This window comes from Mobula hypostoma, chromosome 7 (assembly GCF_963921235.1).
Source record: "Mobula hypostoma chromosome 7, sMobHyp1.1, whole genome shotgun sequence".
In the NCBI taxonomy this organism is placed as follows: Eukaryota; Metazoa; Chordata; class Chondrichthyes; order Myliobatiformes; family Myliobatidae; genus Mobula; species Mobula hypostoma.
The window spans coordinates 55203907-55219430 of NC_086103.1; the positions used below are offsets into that span (position 1 = coordinate 55203907).

The 15524-nt window shown below is 40.0% G+C and overlaps 1 protein-coding gene across 1 annotated transcript in view; it reads right to left on the bottom strand.

The window, feature by feature from the left end:
- Positions 1 to 3138: 3138 nt before the first annotated feature.
- The window catches only part of LOC134349319 (tetraspanin-17), a 69934-nt gene continuing 57548 nt past the window's right edge, over positions 3139 to 15524 (bottom strand). Inside the window, exons 10-11 of the transcript XR_010018645.1 lie at positions 14384 to 14449; positions 3139 to 3585 (exon numbers count right to left, since the gene is read on the bottom strand). The gene's annotated coding sequence lies outside the window, so the exon portion shown is untranslated. The remainder of the gene's footprint in view (positions 3586 to 14383; positions 14450 to 15524) is intronic.

Below are 15524 nucleotides of genomic sequence, written 5' to 3' on the forward strand. Positions count from 1 at the left end.
ACTTACCAAGAGTTCTCCTCCTTGATCCTGACAGTAGTTTACATAATTCCAAAAGCCAACGGTAATCAGGCACTCAAAATATTGAATGCTGCCACCACCAAAGAAGATACAGCTCACCCTGACTCTTTCGCTGCCCAATTATATCAGCATAATACCTGCAGCACCAGGGGTTCCAACACATTCGACGACTACTATACCACGAGAAGTAATGCCTGCTGTTCCATGCCTAGACCACATTTTGGGAAATACGATCACTTTGCTGTGCTTCTCTTACCTGCATACAGGAAGAGGCTAAAGATAAGGACAACAAAGAGGTGGCTGCAGGAGGCAGAGGAGTGGCTATGAGATTGCTTCAAGTCGATGGACTGGGCCATGTTCAAGGACCTATCAGAGGATCTGAATGAATAAATCACAGTTGTCATGGACTTTTTATAAAGACCGCTGTAGTTGAGTGTGTCCCCATGTAATCATCCAGAGTCTTCCCCAACCAGAAGTGTGAATACATCAGGGTGCACTTTATCAACTCCAGTTCGACATTCAAAACCATCATCCCCTCAAAACTAATCAATAAATTCCCAGACCTTGGCCTTAATACCACCTTGTACAGTTGGATCCTTGATTTCTTCACTTGCAGACTGCAGTCAGTTCAGATTAGCAACAACACCTTCTCCACAATCTCCATCAGCACAGGCGCACCACAAGGCTGCGTGTTTAGCCCCCTGCTCTAATCACTTTATACTTATGACTATGAGGCTAAGTACAGCTCCAATGCCATACTTAGTTTTGCTGTCATTGGCCGAATCAGCAGGAGGAGGGAGATGGAAAATCAGGCTTAGCAATGCCACAACAACCTCTCACTCAGTGTCAGCAGGAGCTAATTATTGACTTCAGGAGGAGGAAACTGGAGATCCAAGAGCCAATCCTCATCAGGGGAATCAGAGGTGGAGAGGGTCAGCAACTTTAAATTCACCAGATTTATCATTTCAAGGGACCTGTCCTGGACCCAGCACATAAGTGCCTTTATGAAGAAAGCACAGCAGCATCTTTACTTCCTTAGAAATTTGCAAAGATCTGTCATGGCATCTAAAACTTAGACAAATTTCTATAGATACTATGTAGTGAAAGTATGTTGACTATTTGCATCACAGTCTGGTATGGAAACACCAATGCCCTTGAACAAAAAACCTTGCAAAAAGTAGTGGATATGGCCTAGTTCATCATGGTTAAAGCCCTCCCCACCATTAAGCACATCTACACAAAGCGCTTTTTCAGGAAAGCAGCAAACATCAAGGACCCCTCACCATCCAGGCCGTGCTCTTTTCTTGCCGCTGCCATCAGAAAGAATGTACAGAAGCCTCAGGACCCACATCACCAGGTTCAGGAACAATTATTACTCTCAGTCATCAGGGTCTTGAAACTTCATTCACCTCATCACTGAATTCATCCCACAACCTATGGACTTACTTTCAAGGATTCTTCATCTCGTTCTCGATATTTATTGCTTATTAATTTATATTATTATCTTGTTTTCTCTTAGCACAGTTTGTTGCCTTTTGCACATTGTTTTTTTCTTCCATCCTGTTGGGTGCGGTCTTTCATTGATTCTATTGTGTTTCTTGGATTTACTACATATGCCCACAAGAAAATGAATCTCATGGTTGTATATAGTGACATATGTACTTCAATAATAAATTTACTTTAAACTTTGAACTTAAAGGCAATTTTTATGTTTTAGAGTGAATGTAAAAGTTTTGCAATTCTCTGAGTTAATTGGCCTCACAAAGGCAACCTTAACTTATCAAAAGCTTTTATTTGGGAGATGCTCCACCTATAAAACTACAGTTCTCCCTCCCAGCATTTATCCATGCAAGTGGCCAAAGTACTACACCGGCCCGATCATCTCATGCCTCACCTCCATTCCGTGCTCCAAACAGTCCTTCCAGGTGAGGCAACGTATCACCTGCAAATCTGCTGGGGTTGTCTATTGTGACCTTTGCTCCCGACGTGGCCCCCTCTACATTGGTGAGACCCGTTGTAAATTGGGGGAATGCTTCATCGAACTCCTCCGCTCCAGCCACCAAAAGCAAAGCTTCCCGGTGGCCAAACATTTTAATTCTGATTCCCAATCCCATTCCAACATGCCGATGTGTCAGTCAATGGCCTTGTCTTGTGCCACGATGAGGTCACTCTCAGGGTGGAGGAATAACGCCTTATATTATGTCTGGGTAGTCCCTGACCTGATGGCATATCGAGTTCTCCTTCCAGTTAAAAAAAAAATTCCCTCCCACTCTCTTCTTCTCTATTTCCCACTCTAGCCTATCACCTCCCTCCAGGTCCCTTCCTCCTTCCCTTTCTCTGATCAGATTCCTTCCTGCTAGCACTTCACTTTTCCTACCCACTTGGCTTCACCTATCACCTCTTATCTATCCCCTATCCCCTGCCCCATCTTTTTATCCTGGCATCTTCCCCCTCCCTTTCCATTCCAGAAGCTGAGTCTCAGCTCGAAATGGTGATTGGTTGCTTCCATGGATAGTTCCTGACTCGCTGAGTTCCTCCAGTGATTTGTATGTGTTGCTTTGGATTTCCAGCATCTGCAGAATTTCTTGTGTTTATAATCAATTTTCTTTATATCTTATCGTTGTTTCACTTTCAAGAGCAGGGGCATCAGTTTTTGGTCAAGATGCTGCTTACTCCAAGCGGAGATTGTAATTTAAAGTAAATGTAAAGAATAGATCTACTGCAAGCAGTTTGCAGAGCATCGACACACTCGAGCAACATTCTGGAAGACAAACCATCATCATCATGCTCCTAAAAGTCAAAAATTTCATTCCGTGGCACAAACAATACATGTGAAATAAACAACTTGTCCTTTTCCAAACAGTATTGTCTAGAAAGATACTACAATTCTTTCAGCTAATCTCAGTCCAATATACAGAGCACAATTAAATGCTTGGAATTTTCTCACCTCCATTTGAGATCTGAGCTGGTGCTTTTCAACAGCATTGTTTAGCAAGCATTTGTTTAATACATGGTATGTGAGTATCTCGTCTTGGTTTAATAAAACTTGCCCAGAACTATTCAGTTCTGACTGATGCTATTAAAAATGTAACACAAACCATTATTCAGATTTGTAGACTTTTTATATTTTATTTAAGCTCAAGAGCACATCACATGAACATTTTTGAGGCACTTTAACTGAGTCAATCAAATTTTTGCATTAGAGGATTTTTTGAAATGGCATCCCCATTCCTTACTCCTATTGTCAGCGACAGGAATTTCAAGATGACTATTTGTTATCCCAAAATCAGAATCAGGTTTAATATTATCAGCATATGTTGTGAAATTTGTTAACGTTGCAGCAGCACTACAATGCAATACATGATAAATATTGGAGTATAAGAATTACAGCAAGATATATGTATATTAAATAGTTAAATTAAGATAAGTGGTGCAAAAGCAGAAATTTAAAAGAAGTAGTGAGCTGGTGTTCATAGGTTCAATGTCCATTTAGAAATTCGATGGCAGAGGGGAAGAAGCAGTTCCTGAATCGCTGAGTGCATGCCTTCAGGCTTCTGTACCTCCTACCTGATGGTAACAATGAGAAGAGGACATGTATGAATATAATCATTTCAAATGCTTTTGACTTTCATACAATAAAACAATTTCAAGTGTTCAGGCAGGTCCATTTAATGTGGAAGACAAACTGAAAAGAAAGAGAGAATGGAAGATTTACAACTTGAACAATGCAGTGTAATTCCATAGCATGCATTCGTAGAAGTGGAATAAAGCTACTGCTAATTTATCATTTTATTGGTCTCTCTGAAACAAAGGATTTGTCTGTCCTGGTCTATTTTTCTAAAAATACATGATAGATGATATAACATAAATTCTTGATAGGTTATCCATAAAATATTCCTGTGTTCCTTTTTACCACATGATCACTGAAGATTTAAAACACTATTCTCAAATGTTGAACTGAGAGTTCTGACTAATCCTATGGATCTTGAAATTCACTTTTGGAGTAATGCATTCCATTGCCTTTGTCAAATATATTACCTTTTGTTCATTGGACTAATACCACTGCTAATACCACTGGAGTTCATTTAACCTAAATTACTTCACAGAGGAACTTGACCTAATTTCTCAAACCAAAACCCTGCCACTGCATGAAACCTGAAAAGATATACACTCAGTGCTGGGAAAATTGAGCGGGTTAGGAAGCAGCTGCGGAGAGAGAAATAGTGTCAATGTTTCAGATCAGTGAATTTATGACAGTGCCCGAAAGGGGTTCTTTTGCATTTTTAATGCAATTTCCCATCACTGTTACTAAAGTGAATTCCAGTTTTATAAGAAGTAACTTGAAAACCAAATTTAAAGGTCAAATTTGACTCTTTGCTTATGCACTTTAGCTACCACCAATTAAAAAACATGCAAATCCATCCTGCTGATGGATGGGTGGATCTGAAAAGCCTCAGTCTAACTAATTTATTAAATAAAACTTTGGAACATTTTTAAACAGTAAGGTTCAGTGTGAAAGGTTCCACAGAGCATACTTGGATTCAAGCACTGTGAAAATCAGTTAAATGAAACCAAAAGAAATAGAAGCAAGAGCAGGCCTCCTGGGCAGTCAAGCCTTCTCCACAATGCAATACGGTTATGGCTGATCTGATTTAAGTATCAGCTCCACTTTTCTGCATGTCCCCCATAACCTCTCAGTTCCTTATACAACAAAGACTTGTCTGTGTCAATCTTGAATGTTGAACCAATCTCAAAAGCTCTCTCAGCTTTCCAAAGTTTCATAACCCAACAAGAGAAAATATATTGTATTTTCATAAGGGAGAATGAGGCAGTCACAGATGAGAGCTACAGGGAGGTAGTCACACCTAGACTGCTGGAAGCAGGTCGTTGGGTGACAGTCAGAGGGGGGAAAGCAAAGGTGAGCAGACATGTAGTGCAGAGCACCCTTGTAGCCATTCCCCTGAATAATAAGTTTACCATCCTGGATATGTTGGAGGGGACGACCGACCAGGTGTGAGTCACGGTGGCAGAGCCTCTGGCACTGACTCTGACCCTGTGGTGCAGAAGGGTGGGAAGGAGAAGAGGAGAGCTGTTGTCATTGGAGACTCTATAGTCAGGGGAGCAGACAGGAGATTTTGTGGATGTGAGAAGGACACCTGCATGGTTTGCTGTTTCCCGGGTGCCAGGGTCCAGGATGTCTCTGACCGGGTGCACGACATCCTGGTACAAGAGGGAAAGCAGCCAGAAGTCGTGATACATGTTGGTAGCAACGATATAGGCAGGAAGAGTGATGAGGTCCTGAAGTGTGTTTCGGGACCTAGGCAGAAGGCTGAAGAACAGGACATCAAGGATGGCGTTCTCAGGATTGCTGCCAGGGCTACGTGACAGAGATGGTAAGAATTGGAGGAGATGGCAGTTGAACGCGTGGCTGAGGAGTTGGTGCAGGGAGCAGGGTTTTAGATTTTTGGATCATTGGGATCTCTTCTGGGGAAGGTGGGACCTGTACAGATTGGATGGGTTGCACCTGAACTCGAGGGGGAGCAATATCCTTGCAGGTAGGTTTGCTAGCATGGTTCAGGAGGGTTTAAACTAATTTGCAAGGGGGATGGGACCCAGAACGATAGAGCAGTGAAAGAAGTGCATGGAGTAAAGCCAGATCTCACATATAGAGAGGCTTTGAGGAAAGAGAAGCAGAATAAACGGTGTAAAGACAGTAAGGTAGAAGGGCTGAAATGTGTGTACCTCAATGCAAGAAGCATCAGGAACAAAGGTGATGAACTGAGAGCTTGGATACATACATGGAATTATGATGTAGTGGCCATTACAGAGACTTGACTGGCACCAGGGCAGGAATGGATTCTCAATATTCCCGTATTTCAGTGCTTTAAAAGGGATAGAGGCGGGGGGAGGGGAGGAGGGGTGGCATTACTGGTCAGGAATACTATTACAGCTACAGAAAGGGTGAGTAATGTAGCAGGATCCTCTTTTGAGTCAGTATGGGTGGAAGTCAGAAACAGGAAGGGAGCAGTTTGTTAAGTGTGTCCAGGACGGATTCCTGTCACAGTATGCAGACAGGCCGACTAGTGGGAATGCCATACAATTAAGTTGGTCAGTAAAACTATTGAAAATCTTTTCTTTGTACTTTTGTCAGTTAAATAAAGGTTCACGTGAATTAACATATCACAGATTTTTGTTCTTATTGCATTTTGGAAAATATCCCAACTTTTCTGGAAATGAGGTTTATACCTGCCTTCTTGCCATATCCTTTCATGCCCTGGCCGATCAGGGAACGATCAACTTCCACCTTAAATATATGCACAGACTTGCCCTCCACAGCAGTCTGTGGCAGAGCATTTCATGGATTTACTACTCTCTGGTTAAAAAAATTCCTCCTTACCTCTGTTCTAAAGGGTTGCCCCTCAATTTTTGAGGCTGTGCCTTCTAGTTCTGGAAACCCCTACCATAGGTAACATCGTTTCCACGTCCACCCTATCTAGTCCCATCAACATTCGGTAGGTTTCAATGAGATTCCCCCATATTCTTCTAAATTGCAGTGAGTACAGGCCCAAAACTGCCAAACACTCCTCATATGTTAACCCTTTCATTGCTGGAATCATCCTCGTGAACCTCCCTGGACTCTCTCCAATGAGAACACATCCTTTCTGAGATATGGGGCCCAAAATTGTTGACAATACTCCTGACTAGTGTCTTAAAAAGGGTCAGCATTATCTCCTTGTTCGTCTCATGTTCTCTTGGAAAAGGACTACGTATTATCTAAATGATGAGAAAATCCAAACATCAGAGGGGCAGAGTCCTCATGCAAGGCTCCCAGAAGATTAATTCACAGGTTGAGTCTGGGGTATAGGCGGCAAATGCAATGTTGGCATTTATTTCAAGGGGAATGGAATATAAAAACAAGAAAAGAGTAAGGCTTTATAAGACACTAGTCACTAGTTTGGTGAGCTGTAATCCAGTAACTCCTGAAAATTCAGTAAAAGTGAGCTACAAAGATGAATGAATGACAATCAGAATTGCATATGCTGAAAATCTGTAATAGCAGAAAATGCTGGAAAGACTCAGATGAGGCCACATCTGTAGAGAAACAGCAAGTCCAAGGATTCTTTGTTAGAATTGGAAACAAAGAATACAAATCCATCAGTAAGGAGGTAGCAGCAGGGCAGGTAGAATATAGAGACAGCTCAAACCATGAAACTAAATGAGTTAGCGTAGCAGTTAGATTCACATTATGCTTCTGATGAATGAGTGCGACTCCTGACTGATTCTAAGAAACCTGTTATATAATTAAAAAATGAAAAAAAAAGAAGTAAAGGAGCATGAAAGGATCAATTATCCCTTAGAGCCTGCTCCCATTCAGTACCATTATGGATGATCCCATGACCCAATACCATATTGCTGCTCTCTCCCTATTTCTATTGAAGTCAAAGTCTAGTTTATTACTATATACACAAGCACATGTATACACAGATGAAATTAAAAACTTACTTGCAGCAGCATAACTGGCATATGGCATCATAGGAGTAGCATTAAAAAAAAGCATACAGAAAATTCGAGACCACAATTAGGGCACAAGTCCATTTAGTGCAAAGTGATCAAAGTAGTCATGTTGCCAAACTGCAGTGGGTAGGGTTGTGCCATTTGGTTCAAGAACTAAATGGCTGGAAGGAAGTAGCTGTTCTTAAATCAGATGGTATGGGTTTCATACTTCTGTACCTCCTGCCTGATGGTAGCTACTAGAAAATGTGGGGATCTTTGATGAAGGATAAACAAACTCAGTAACCTGCCTTCTACAGTCTTCTGTGGTACAGAATTCCACCAGATCACTATTCTCTAAGCAAAGAAATTTCTTATCCCAGACCTAACTTCTTTACTTTTTATCCTGGAGTATTGCTATGATTTCTGGCTTGAAAAACTCCTAACCCTTCTGCTAGGGTCAAGCATTCATCCTATATCCAGCCTGACAAGCCCTGAAAGAATTCTGTGCATTTCAATGATATCACTTGTTCTTAACTCTAGTGAATGCAAACTTCATCAACCCAAAGTCACCTCATCTGAAAGTCCTGCATTCCCAGGCATCAGTGTGATAAACCTTTCTTCCACATCCTCCATGGAAAGGATAGGCTTTCTCCAGGCAAGACGACCAAAATAACACACAATACTCCAGAGGTGGTCTCACCAAGACTATTCACAATTCCAGCAAGTCATCTTTCCTCCTGCTTTTAAAACCTCCTACAGTAAAGTCCAGCATCAATTTGTCTGATTCATGATATTTTCAATTTGCATGCTTGCTTTCAGTGAGTAATGTGCAAGAAAACCCAATCACTTTGCACATCGGTATTTCCCAATCTAATACTATTTAAATGACAATACACATTTCTTTTATTCCTCTATCAAAGTAACTTCACATTGAATGGCATAAAAACGTGTATCCAATTTTTTAGAAACTCAATGAACTTAACTAAATCTTGAATCCTTTTGCACCTTCCTCATAGCTCAAAAATCCAATCAGTTCCACGTCATCTGTAAACATAGAGCTATTTTATCACCATAAAATTTAAGAGCAGAATAAGGCCATTTGGTCCATTGAGTCTGCTCTGGCATTTCATCATGGCTGATCCAATTTGCCTCTCAGTCCCAATTTTATGCCTTCTCTCTGTATCCCTTCATGCCCTGACTAATCAAGAAGCTAACAACTTCTGTCTTACATACACCCAATGACTTTGCCCCCACAGCCACCTGTGGCAACAAATTCCACATATTCACCACTCTATTGGCAAAAGAAATTATTCCTCATCTCTGTTCTAAAAGCACATCCCTCTACTCTGAGGTTCTGTCCTCTGGTCTTAGACTCTTCCACCATAGGAAACATCCAGTCTATTGAGATCTTTCAACATTTGATAAGTTTCCACGCCTCATTCCTCTGAATTCCAATGAGTAGAGGTGCAGAGCAATCAAAAGCTCCTCATATGATAAGCCTTTCAATCTTGGATCATTTTCTTGAACCTCCTTTGAACCCTCTCCAATATCAGCACATTGTTTCTCAGATAAAGTCCAAAACTGCTCAATACTCAGCAGCGTTTTAAGATCTCAACATTACAGCCTTGCTTTTATTTCTAGTTCTCTAGAAATGAATACCAACATCGCATTTGCCTTCCTCACCACTTACTCAACCCATACCTTAACCCTTAGGGAATCCTGCATGAGGACTCGCAAGTCCTGTTGCACATCAGGTTTTTTTTTATTTTCTCTCTATTTAAAAAAAAGTTTTCCAATCAGTTTTGGCCAGCTCCTCTTTCATGCCTCTGTAACTCACTTTGCTCCACTGCAATATTGATACATCTGACTTTAGCTTCTCCTTCCCAAACTGTAGGGTGAATTCTGTCATATTATGATCATGGGTTCCTTTACTTCAAGCTCTCTAATCAATTCCTGTTCATTGCACAACACCCAATCCAGAATAACTGATCCTCTACTGAGCTCAACCATGAGCTGCTCTAAGAAACCATCTCATAAGCATTCTAGAAAATCCCCCTCTTGAGATCCCAATCTACTTGCATATTGAAGTCCCCCATGACTATTGGTAACATTGCCCTTTTGCATTTTCTATCTCCCGTTGTAATTTGTATACCACATCTTTACGACTGTTTGGAGTTCTATATACAACTCCCATCAGGGTCTTTTCACCTTTACAGTTTCTTAGCTTTATCCACAACAACTCTACACCTTCCAATCCTGTGTCATCTCTTTCCAATGATTTAATTTCACTTTAGCAACAGAGCCACCCACCTCCTGCCTATCCTTTCAATACAATGTGTATCCTTGGACGCTAAGCTCCCAGCTACAATCTTCTTTCAGCCATGATTCAGTGATGCCCACAACGTCATGTACGCCAATCTGTAACTGTGCTACAAGTTCATTTACCTTATTCCATATACTGTGTGCATTCAAATGTAACACCTTCAATTCTACATTCACCATTTTGGATTTTATCTGCCTTTTACATTGCAACTCATCCTGCTGACCACAATTTTGCCCTATCAACAGCCTCTCCTTGCTAGCAGTCTCTCTACACACTGCCTCAACTACCCCATCCTGAGCACATTCACTCCGGTTCCCATCCCTTTGCCATATTAGTTTAAATCCTCCTGAACAGCTCTAGCAAGCCTGCCCACAAGGATATTGGTGCCTCTTGAGTTCAGGTGCAACCCATCCCTTTTGTACAGGTCACACCTTCCCCAGAAGGTCCATAAATAGGTCCATTTCACAACGGTCCATAAATCTGACACTCTGCCCCCGTATCAGTTCCTCAACCACACATTCATTTGTCAAATCATCCTATTCTTGCCCTCACTAGCACGTGACATGGACAGCAAGCCAAAGATTATGGCCTTGGAAGTCCTGTTTTTCAGCTTTTACCCAACTCCCTGTTAACTGAGTCACTGATATTCTTCCACTGGCAGTAGTGCAATGATTTTCTGATTTTCCAAAAAGAAAAAGTAAATAATCTTACTGAAAGGTATTTTGATTCTGATGGACATTGACAGGATAGGTGTTGAAAAGATATCTTAACTTAGTGTGGGTACCTAGAACCAGGGGTCATAATTCTAGAATTAAGGATTACCAATTTAAGATAGAAATGCGAAAGATTATTTTCCTCTCTGGAGCACGTAATGTTCTGCAAGTCCCTCTCCCAGATCTGTAGTGCTGGAGTTGTTGACCATATTCAAAGTGGAAGATAGATTTGAGCTGCAGGACAATCAAGATCATATGAAGAAAAGAGCTGCAAAGTGGAGCTGAGCTCAAAATTGGATCAACCATGATCCTGACGATGGATGAGGCAGGCTTGAAGGGCCTATTGGCTCCACTACTGCTTCTTATGTTCATTCAAACTGACTTGATTCCACATATATGAATACTTGAATGTCCTTCGTATAGGAGATTCACACCCTCTAATTAATGTGCTTTTAAAACTAAATAATTTGCACCGTTTACAGTAATAGAATTTCTAGTGATTAACAAACATGGACAATATTTACTCTAGGTGGCTCTTACTTGTTGCTGTGAAGGGGGAAAAGCTCAATTTCTACCAGAAATTCTCATTAAAATTCTATTCAGTGACAAGATTCTGATGCTGAGAAGTGTTACCATCTGTCATGCTGCTAAACTATGTCTTCAGTAAAGTGTTTTTGTCATTTTTGACTGAGCTTGACATCATTTTCATGCCAACATTTTGATCTTGCATAAGGAACATCAGGATTCTAAATTTAGTATTTCAACAGACAAATAATAAATCACAGAACTAAAAGCATAGTTATCATACACAATAAGAATTATGCATCACGGTAATAAATTGTGCTTTCTTCAGACAGATCTTTCTAAATGTTGTGCTCAGTGAAATACAGGATAACAGCATTATACATTGAAAGGTTTTCCCACTAACCATTGATTAACAGCATCAGGCACTTTTGGATCACGAATAACTCAGCTCAATTGCAATCTAGAACTCACTCTTGTAATGTGCTTGCACAACCTCAACAGCAGGTCCATTTGCAGGAAATGTACAAGTGTATAATGCAAATCAAGTACATGATGGAGGTGATATTCATGGGATACTCAAAACTTTCTAGATCTGCAAATGTTACTTAGTTTAATATAAATTATATTTGAATTATAGTACAAAATGTCACATTTTGATTAGCAAGAATGTTTGATGGTTAAGTGTCAAGATAGTTTCAGATTCATCTGAATCCAAATCAGATATGGTATCACATGAAATTTCTTGTTCTGCAGTTGCTGTACAGTGTAAAGACAAAAATCTGTAAATTACAAAAAGAACATTGTGTAAAAGTGAAAGTAATAACAAGGTAACGTTCATGGGCCATTCAGGAATCTGATGGCAAAATGGAAGAAGCTGTTCCGAAATTACTGAGTATGGATCCTGAGGCTCATGCACCTCCTCCCTGATGGTAGCAACAAGTAAAGAGCATGTGAGTCTGCAAGTCTGTTGGGGGTCATCTGCTGTATCTGATGTGTCCTCCTTTACATCGGTGAGATCTGACATGGATTGGGGGACTGCTTCATTGGAAACCTCCACTCCATCTGCCACAAATTGTGGGATTTTCCCTAGTGGCCACCCATATTAATTCTACTTCCCAATTCCATTCTGTCATGTCAGTGTACGGCCTCCTCTACTGCCATGATGAGGTCACTCTCAGGTTGGAGGAGCAACATTTCATACTCCATCTGAGTAGCCTCCAACCTGATGGCATAAACAAAAATTTCACCCCCCTCTCCCCATCTGGCTCTCCCCTTACCCCTTCTCTTCTCCTTACCTGTCCATCACTTGCCTCTGGTGCCTCTCCTCTGTTCCCTTTCTCCCACAGTCCACCTCCCTCTCTTATTAGATTCCTTCTTCTTCAGCCATTTACCTTTTGCATCTATCCCAGCTTCTCACGTCATTCCCTCTCCCTCACCAATATACCTTCCCTCCCAGCTGGCTTCATCTATCACATGCCATCTTGTACTCCTTCCACACCTCCCATATTCCTATTCTGGCTCCTTCCAACTTCCTTTCTTATCCTGATGAAGGGGTTGGCCCAAAACATCAACTGTTTATTCCTCTCTATAGATACTTCCTGGCCTGCTGTGCTTCCCCGGCATTTTGTTATTTATTGTGCTGCATTTCCAGCATCTGCAGAATTGCTTCTCTTTAAGAAAAGGACATCTCCCAATGATGAGCATCCTTAATAATGGATGCCACCTTCTTGAGGCATTAGCACTTGACGGTGGGGAGGTTTGTTTGTGATGGAACTGGCTAAGTCTATAACCCCTACAGCTTCTTGCAATCCTACATGGAGACTCCACGCCAGGCTGTGATGTAGCCATAATATTCTCCAAGTGCACATCTATAAAAATTTGTAAGAGGTTTTGGTGGCATACAAGGTCTCCTGAAATTCCTGTGCAGTGTTGGAATCACCTCACTGCATTTCATTTACTTGTAAGTTAAATTCCCACAAGTTTAAATATATTGTTAATTACTTCTATGTTGAGGATGAAATCATTTCGTTTCCTGCAAAATAAATTTATTTCCATGAACGCAGAATTAAATTAATCACGTTTGTATTTGTTAACACAAAAAGGAAATGGTTTGACTATTCCAACACACTCTGGGACGATCTTCAAGCTTCTGCACTTCATAAATTTAACCTTTGCCACCAAATTCCCATTCACCTGTGCTCACTGATCTATATTAGTTTGACTTAAGAACTCAAAATTTTGTTTTCACGTTCCTCTAAAACTTGGTCCTTTCTGATCTCTTTAAGCTATTAAAGCTGCACATTTGCAACATTTTCCTAAGATTGCCTTTTTATATATCCCCAATTGTAACTATTCTATCACTTGTTGCTTTCAGCTATCAACGTCCTAGGCTTTCCAAGTGTCATCACCTTTCGACACTTTCCTCCAAAAGGATGCTCCTTACAACATACTTTAATCTCCCTTTATGAAATAATATCAAATTTAACTTGATAATACTTTCATGAAATGTCCTGAGATGTTCTACTACATTAAAGAGCTGCATATATGTAAAATAATTGCATTATATCTAATTGAAAAATGCAGTTCAGTATGTATCAACAAAATATTAAATCTCAGACAATAAAAACAAAAGAACAGAGGTTAGTGTGGTGTCTTCTAAAAATGCTGTTGCTTCATAAAAATATCAACTGCTTGTATAATAGGCATCCTGTGCTTATTAAACTGGAAGATGCATGTTTATTGTAATTTTATGAAAATCCATGTGCAATGTCCTTCAGAATTTATAGGAATTTCCTGTTGATTTCTACCATCTTACTATCTTACAAGGTGCCACATTAATTCAAATTAATAGATGGAAGTTTTTTTTTCCCCTGAATTTCTTGCTGCTCTTTTGTACTTTGCCTACCTGACAAATATTCATGTTTACAAGCAGGCTGTAAAAGGACTATCAAGCCATTCTATTGCCCAAATGTACACTTCTAAAGGCTGCCTGATAACAATTGAAAACAGAAACCTTGATAGATTTTCCTTCCCCATACTGAAAGCTAGAATCATCATACATCTCCTCCCGTATTTCATTACAAGACCGGAATGATAATTATTTCACTCCTGGTGCAGACTTAATTCCACAGATTTATTTGCATGCAGGTTTTGCTTCATACAGTGAAATGATGATCCCTAAGCTTAGGGATACATTGGTTTTTACCTGACATGGCAGATCTTATTTTAAAGGAATGCTATTTTCAGTGAATCAAATGCACAGCTGACAGGACATGTTCTAAAAAGCAATATTGGAGAGGGAGAAGCCTACCTTCAAACTCTTTCAATTGCTGTTTCCATGGCACCTCAAGACAATTCTAAAGATTCAGCAAGCAATCTATAAAATAAAACATGGTAACAGATTCATGCAGCACGCAATTAGACTCTGTCAGTTTTTGAGGAAGTAAAGGAATACTTGCAGTCAAATGCTAAGAATATAAAAGTTGGGCAACTAGCTCACTCCAGAGATTCAATAATTGTAATTTTTCTTATTTTAAGAAAGGGTGTGAGAGGTTATCAGCAGCAGTTGACATTTTTTTTTCTGGTGCAGCTAAGCAAGGTACTTTTCATACCTTTTCTCTTGCCTGCCCTAGTAATGGCACAAACGTTTTTGCAGGAAAGAGCTGCAATATGCCATACTGGTTTCACCAGCAGACAACTTATTAGCCCAAAACATGATTTAGCAAAAATAACTGGAAATGGCTCTTCAAATGTAAATCAGATCAATGGGAGGGATTCAGTGATGAGTAAACATTCAAATAAAATATGTATTAAACAAATACAGAGAGAGAATTCTCAAATCCAGACTCTCTGGAAATTTGATTATACAAAATAAGTTAAGCAAAAAGAATTGAGAGCTCAACACTACAGGATGCTGAGAGATGAAAATACAAAGAAAATTCAGAAGGAAAAGAATATAACAAATATAACAAATATTGGTAGGTTGATGGAAATTCTTAATGTGCTTTACAGACACAAAAGAAAATAGAATAACAAAGGAAATAATAGAGCCAATTAAAGACCAATACAGAATCTTGATAGTGGAGGTTGAAGACATGTGTTTAGTTCTAAATGAATACTAGCATTTGCCTTCGCAGAACAGGGAGATAACACTGTCATCGATTTAAGGAAGAACAAAAGTGAACATCATTAATTTAGTACTGGGGAGGAGGTTATTGTAATAGAGGGAATATGATATAGCCTAACACCTTTAAAAGCGAGTACATTAACTAGCTCAGATAAAATGTATCCCAGGCTCTTTAGAGAAGCAAGGAAGAAAACAGTGGTGACTCTAATCCATTTTGGCTGTAGTCTAAAGTTGTATAGAAGTAAGAAAGGATGACTAATTACAAGCCAGTCACCCTAGTTAGGCAAAATATTCATCAAGGTCTGGATGAATCAACATGAAGAGA